We start from the raw sequence: 6,838 nt of genomic DNA on the forward strand, positions 1-6,838 counted from the left end.
ACTACTATTAGAAATAACACTACTCTTAAAAAGCAAGAGCTGTTTCAGTCCCCATTACACGCACCACGAACGCAGAATATCCTTCAATATCATCCCCAATAAAACTGACTCTGCTCAGCAAAACCACGGCAATGAATCGGCCACAGAATTCCCGCACACCCGCCGTGGACTGGGAGTGAACTCCGCCCTCCCATTAAAGGTTTCACTGCTATAGAAACTATGATTAAATACCCAGAGCCATGAATCAGCCACCTGAAACAAGGTTATGCCTCAGCGGGCACAGCAGCGCTGATATTTCGCCTCCCCCAGCCCTCCCAAAACCTGCAGCCTCGTGCCAATAAACAGCTTTATCCACCCATTTCAGCTCCCACAGACATTCCATGTTCCTTACCTTGGGGGCAGGTTTAGGGGCTCCCCTGTTTTTGCTGCACACGCCCGTTACAGGAACGGCAAACAGGCTCCAAAATCCATTTTGCCACAACTGGATAAAGCACCGAAAACTCAACCCCTGGTGCCTCTGGACCAGCTGTGCCCCTGCACTGCAATTCCAATCAAGCCTGCAGAAAAAGCAGGAGGAAGATGGCAGGGCTTACCAGCAGTTCCCCAGTCTGGTCTCTGAACAAAGTGGATTTAAAAGAGGTTTAATTTTCCCAGAGACTAATGCTCTCAAATCGGAATAAATCCTCCAAAAGAAGAGATTATCCATAAATTTACTAGTTAGAAATGTTAATATATCCAGTGTTTATGCAAGGACTGCTGCTCTCCATGCAAGAGTAGCACCTATAGAATTCCATATTAAAGGAGGCACAGATTTCTGGGGGGTTCCACCCCACCTCCCTTTCCATGCTGAAATGTAGCACAGCAGCTTTATAAATCCCACTTCCCAAGAGCAGCAGGAATTTGCTGCAGAATCAAGGCAAACTTGTTCCCATTTCACTGGAGAAGCTCTTGAAAAAACCTCCCTTGCAAAAGAACTTAATATAAAAAAAGCCAAACCAAAAAAACCCACAAGATCCACAGGCAGAAAAGCCCAATGTAAAACCTGAATAAAGACTTAAAATAAAAAAATACCTGCAGAGTTAAAACTTCAAATTACACATTCACAAAATACAGGACGAGGTGCAAATGAAGAAACAACTCCCTGAACCTGATGTTGGACTTACCCAACACATCCCAGCTGCTCAAATGCTTCCTTCCTCCTGTTACTCATATTCCATTTACTAAAGGTCCCACCTACACACAGAGTAGGATGGGACCCAGACCAGTAGAACCTGCTAATTATGGCCCTTAAGGCTGAGATGAATTAATTTGTCCCTCCAGCTACGAAGAGGAGGGTGACTACACCCTCACTAAGCACTAATCTGGGAGAGGATAGACAGGAGGATGAAACAAGGAAAAAGTGACTTGCCTGACATCAAACACCACGTAGCTGGGAGCTAAATCAGGCCTTCTGTCCACACAAACATCCTTATTTTCCCTGGACTCACAGCTGATGGGTGGAGAGAACCCAGTCATTAAAATACAAATTGAAGGCTCCCTTTAGAAGCTGAAAGCAGGTGAGGAACAACACTGATTAGTGTAATCACTGGTGTCAAGTGGATTTTGGGGATCCTCAGAGCACTCCATCCCACTTCCCAAAGCCTGATGTGCTCACACAGGTTTTGGGAAGCCTGACACATTCAGGACCAGCTCAATTAATTCATCCTGGAAATCCCATTTCTTTCTACCAGATGTATTCCATAAGCCCACCAATATCCTCAAAGAAGCTGGATACTTAACACTCCCAAATAAGAGCCTCCCTGGGTGAGGGACAGAAGAACCTCAGGTAACTGAGCAGTCCCTGCATTTATCCTCATAGTCAGGAAAAAAATCCTGTATTTATAGGACAAGTGAAATGGAACAATGACAACAAAAAAACCACTTTTTATAATGTCAGGTATGGGGTTTCCTGAAGTTTCCCTGCTCTGCCTGTGCTGAGCCTATTAATTGCCTCCACCTGCTCTGAACAGGTACAGAAAAGCCATCCCTAACTCCAAAACTGCTGGAAAACAGCACAAGCCAAGACAGCCTGACCCACTCACCTGACACTTCCACCCAAAGGTGGATAGTGCTCTGAGAAGGCACAGCTGAGCCAGGAGAAATCCCATTTACACCCACCTGTAATCTCAGGGTTCCTGTCCATAATTGTGGGACTGCATGCTAAAGACTGATTTGGAATTACAAGATGAAAAATTCCATGACCTTGCTCCCCCTCTGGCCCTGATCCACGGGCAGGAGGAACAGGATACAGAGCAAGTCAGGAGCAGGATATAAGCACTAATTTGACTCTCAGCACAAGGTAAGTGAAGCTTTCATGACCCTGCAGGGAATGTGCCACTTCTCACCTGCTGCTGATCAAAACATGTAAGGGAAGAAGACTCTGCTTCTAATTATTTGTTCTCTCTTCTGGCATCACACAAACACCTTTTACGGGGGAACAAACCTAACAAGAGTTGGACACGATGCCTCTGATGGGTCCCTTCCAACTCAGCATATTTATGATTCCATAACAGCCCTTCTCCTGCTCCTGCTGTTTCCCACCTACCAGTAAATTACACCTGGTTTGGAACAGACACTAAACTTCATATCCACGGCAATAAAAGCCCACATTTTCTAGCACAAATCTGACAGATTATCACTACTTCAGTAATTATCATCCTCCTCCTTGGTCCCAGCTGATAAAGAGAACCTCGGCAGCACAAGGTCACTCCATCCAGGAGCACGGAGCAGGAATTCTGTGGATCCATCCAGATTTCCACTGTCACTGCACTGCAGCAGAGCAGCTTTAAAAATGCATTCCCACAGAACCTGAGGCAGCCAGCAAAGACCAGCCCAAACCCTCGTGCCCTTGATTCTGTCCCAGAATCCCAGTGAAGCCTCTCCTGCACTGGGATCCGAAGGCTGGCAGGTGACAGCTGTACCTGCAAACCCACTGCAGCAGAACAGCAAGAGCTTTCACACAGCTCTGGAGAGGAGAGGGATCCAGAACAAGCCCCCAGCAGCACTTCTGTGCACCTGCAGGGGAGCTCCTGCCAACACAGAAATAATATCCATCAAATCCCACCTCCCACAGCCGATCCCCCCGACCTGCACCGGCGACTTCAGCCAGTGACCAACACCCCTGACTTGATTTTGAGGAGGAGGATTAGTCAAGAGAACAACCTCCAAGGGCACATAAGTGCAGCCAAAGTCCCCTGAACACTGGCACAGTGACTTTCCTTTGTTCAAAGCTCAAATTCTCCGAGGGCGACAACCTTTGGCTTTACCCCCCCGTCCATAAATGCCTCTGGAAGCTTCACCTCCATGGCTGCTTCACATCCACGTCTGAGACACAGCTTGTGATGCCAACCTCACATCCAGAATAACCCCTTTTTTTGCTAAGACACCCTCAGTAACATGGTGCTTACCCTGAGCTTGCCCTGGCACTAAACACTGTGCAGGCACCAACTCAGTCAGTGCCTCCCAAACTTTGATCCAAGTTTACAAATCAAGGCTCCTCTGTGGGATTCAGGCCAAATTTTTTTCTTGCTTGCACCCTTAAAAGCCAAAGGAGAGAACTGAGGAGAGAAAAGCACATTAAAGAGAGGTTCACTCCTCCCACAGATAAGTGTGAGGTGATGAAAGACGCCCATATGGGGCTGGCTGGTTTAAATCAATGCTGGGGATTAATCTTGCTGGATTTTAGACAACTAAATCTGTGGCAACACAGCTCTAATTAAGGGCATCACTTTTGGGGATTGGTTAAAAGAGAGCCTTGCAGACAAGTGAGGTACTGGCAGCAAGAGGTTCCTGCTTTTAGCTTTTTGGAGCTGGCAGTGAAAAGGTTCAAACCCTCAGGTCTAACGGCACTTCAACTTTACCAAAGTCCAATGATCTTTCCCAAATCTGTTTCAAAAGGCACCGACTGCGGGAGAAGTGCCAGGCTTGCACAAACCCACCTCATCAGTATGCACCTTGTTTTGCCCCATGACACTCAGCAGCCGCGGTTAATTAGTCCCTGATAATGAATTGCCCATCACGACTTCGCAGTGCAGCTGGTAGGTGAGCGATTCCTAACTGTGTTTTGGAATCAGCATTCCAAAAGCACAAACACAAAAGAATAAAGTTAACAATCTGTTTACCCGGCTCTCCCCCTCCTCCAGTAGCTGCTGCCAGCCAAAGGCTTGCAGGGGGAAAAAAAATAAAATAAATCTATTTGCAGGGTTCAGCAGAGAGAAACCGCTTGGACTGCTCTCAATTTTCGTATCTTTGCCACCGGGGCTTCGTGTTATTTCACACAACTCATTCAAGTTGGGAGATGAAGCCTGTTCCTCTGGCTAATAGCATTAAAAGCCTCTCTCTGGAGATAATTAGTCCTCCCTCCCCCATCCCGAGCGGAGAGTCACCAACAAACAAAGAAATTCAGGCCGTGACAACCAGGCTGGAGCTGGGGCTGAGCTGCCTCTCACCTCCCTATCTCTCGGCACTGCTGAGAATCAAACCCAGGTGACACCACAGGCAATAAACCCAACAAGACGAGAACAGCACCTGCAGATTCGGGGCTTCGTCATTTAGAAACCAGGAAAACAGCAATTCCTCATCCGCAGGGGGCAAAACACCAACGTGTTATCTCCAGAGGTTCTGCGTGGTCACCTCCCGCCCCCCTGAGTCACTGAAAACCAGCAGATAAGAGCCAGAATTGGGAAACCTGTAGCCTTTTACCTCTGCTCCCAAGCCATCAGCAAACCTCCACACTCTCAGCTCCTCCTGAGATACAGCAGCTCCTCCAGGGCACAGGGAAAATTAAGGTCAATCACCATTTGTAAAACACCTCTGCTGAAGACTCACGATGTTCTGTATATTTACATGCTGGTTCCTCCCCCCGGGAATCTGCCCTTGGATTTGGGGGCACAGTTTGGAAAGGGTTAAACCCCCAGCATGGTCCCAGATCATCCTGAGTCACTGAAAACCAGCAGAGCAGATAAGAGCCCGAATTGGGAAACCTGCAGCCTTTTACCTCTGATCCCAAGCCTGTCACTCGGCCACCGGCAAACCTCCACACTCTGCTCCTCCTGAGACACAACTCCTCCTCCAGGGCAGAGGGGAAATTAAGGTCAACCACAATTTGTAAAGACTCACGATATTCTGTGTATTTACATGCTGGTTCCTCCCCTGGGAACCTGCCCTTGGATTTGGGGGCACAGTTTGGAAGGGGTTAAACCCCCAGCCAAATGCTGGCTGCTGCATCCTCTGCCTAAAGTGACCCCACTGCAGGGAAGAGCTGGGAATAGTTATCACCACAGCACTGACAAGTCAGCAAGAGCTACTAATTAACTGATAAAAATAGAACTCTGAAAGGGCTCTTTTCCCCCCTCGACACACAAAGCCGAGGCCCAACACTGCTGCAGTCTCACATCCATTCCTTTTCCACGGGCTCCAAACTCGCCAGCAAAATAATAAAAGCATTCTCACACTCTCAAGAATCACCCCACATGGCACTTGCAGGCAGAAAAATCCCAACTAAACAGAATTAGGGGACTGGTTCTGAAGGACAGGGAGCCTCTCTTTGCCCTGCACACCCCACTCCCACCTTAATGGGAGCAGGAACAAGGTGACAGCCTTGCCCCCTCGCACTCCCTGCAGCCCAAAGTTCTGGTTTGGCCTGAAAAATGAGATATTTTGAGGGAGATCCAGGTGATCCCAAGGATATCTGGAGCTTCTTTGCTGCACAGCATCACTGGGACCAGCGAGAAAAGCCCAGTTTTGCTCTAAGCCCCCCCCTCTCCCACTCCCTGCCAGACCCAGGTTTTGTACAGCTTGTAACTGAATATTCATCACCAACTAATAAACCTGCAGGAACCGCAGTCTCAGCGATTTTTAATCCATATAATGCCCCAACACATGCCAAACACAATGAAATTTGATCAAAATAGAAGCCATTTGTTTAAATACAAGCGATTTGGCTCTCAAAACTGTCATCAAATTAAACTGGAAATCAAATTAACCAGTGATTGAATGAAGTAGAGGGCTGCATAATCACAGATCACTGATCCAGCAGCATGAAAACAGGGATGCAATCACATTCCCAGTGTTTGTGGCACTGCCCCGTGCTCCCAACGGGATTTCCACCCCATCTCCCAGGACCTGAGGATGCTCTGTGCCTCGGGCACATCTCATTTCTGGGTAAATCCAAAAGGAAAACCTTCCTTGCAAAGCACCCTGTGAGATATTATCAGATAACAGAATGAAAGGACACCCTGACACACTTGAAACCACCCTGATTTAGGACAGAACAGCACAGTCATTTCCAGCATTGTTGGGAAGAATAAGTTTAAACCTACTCTGAATGGGAAAAGGGTTTGTTGCCATCACTGTCCAAAGTATCAGCTTTAGTTGGTGTAACTGTGCCAACCAGGTCCCTCACAAGTGGCCTCATTTTGGCTTTATTTCCCCCCCCTTTTTTTTTTTGCACTCTCCTCAAAAAGGAATTTAAACCACGTAAATGTACAGTTTTAGGTGTTGTCTACTCTTAAAAAGCAATTTGGATTCATTTAGAAGGTCTGACTAAAGAGCAACAGGCATTTCTGAGGAAATCATAGCAGACAGAGGAATCTGATTTACACTCCCTTGCAGCTTCTACAGCACAAACTAACTCAGCTGAACATCCTTCTGAGCACAGAAAACTTCACCACCCTCCCCTTCCCTGACTCTGCCCAGGACTTGCTGATGTTCTTCTTTTCCAAAGGCAAACTTCAAGTTCAACACTCACCCCGGCACAATTCCAGCTTTCTTTAAGCAATTACAAGAAGAGAAGGCTCCC

General features: G+C 47.4%; 1 long non-coding RNA gene across 1 annotated transcript in view; it reads right to left on the minus strand.

Annotated features, from left to right (window-relative positions):
- LOC115307797 overlaps positions 1-6,838 on the minus strand; it is a 40,984-nt gene extending 34,146 nt beyond the window's left edge. The window contains exon 1 of the long non-coding RNA XR_003916156.1: positions 6,788-6,838. This is a non-coding gene — a long non-coding RNA (uncharacterized LOC115307797). The remainder of the gene's footprint in view (positions 1-6,787) is intronic.

This window comes from Manacus vitellinus, unplaced genomic scaffold (genome assembly GCF_001715985.3).
Source record: "Manacus vitellinus isolate BGI_N305 unplaced genomic scaffold, ASM171598v3 scaffold_52_pilon, whole genome shotgun sequence".
Taxonomy (NCBI): Eukaryota; Metazoa; Chordata; class Aves; order Passeriformes; family Pipridae; genus Manacus; species Manacus vitellinus.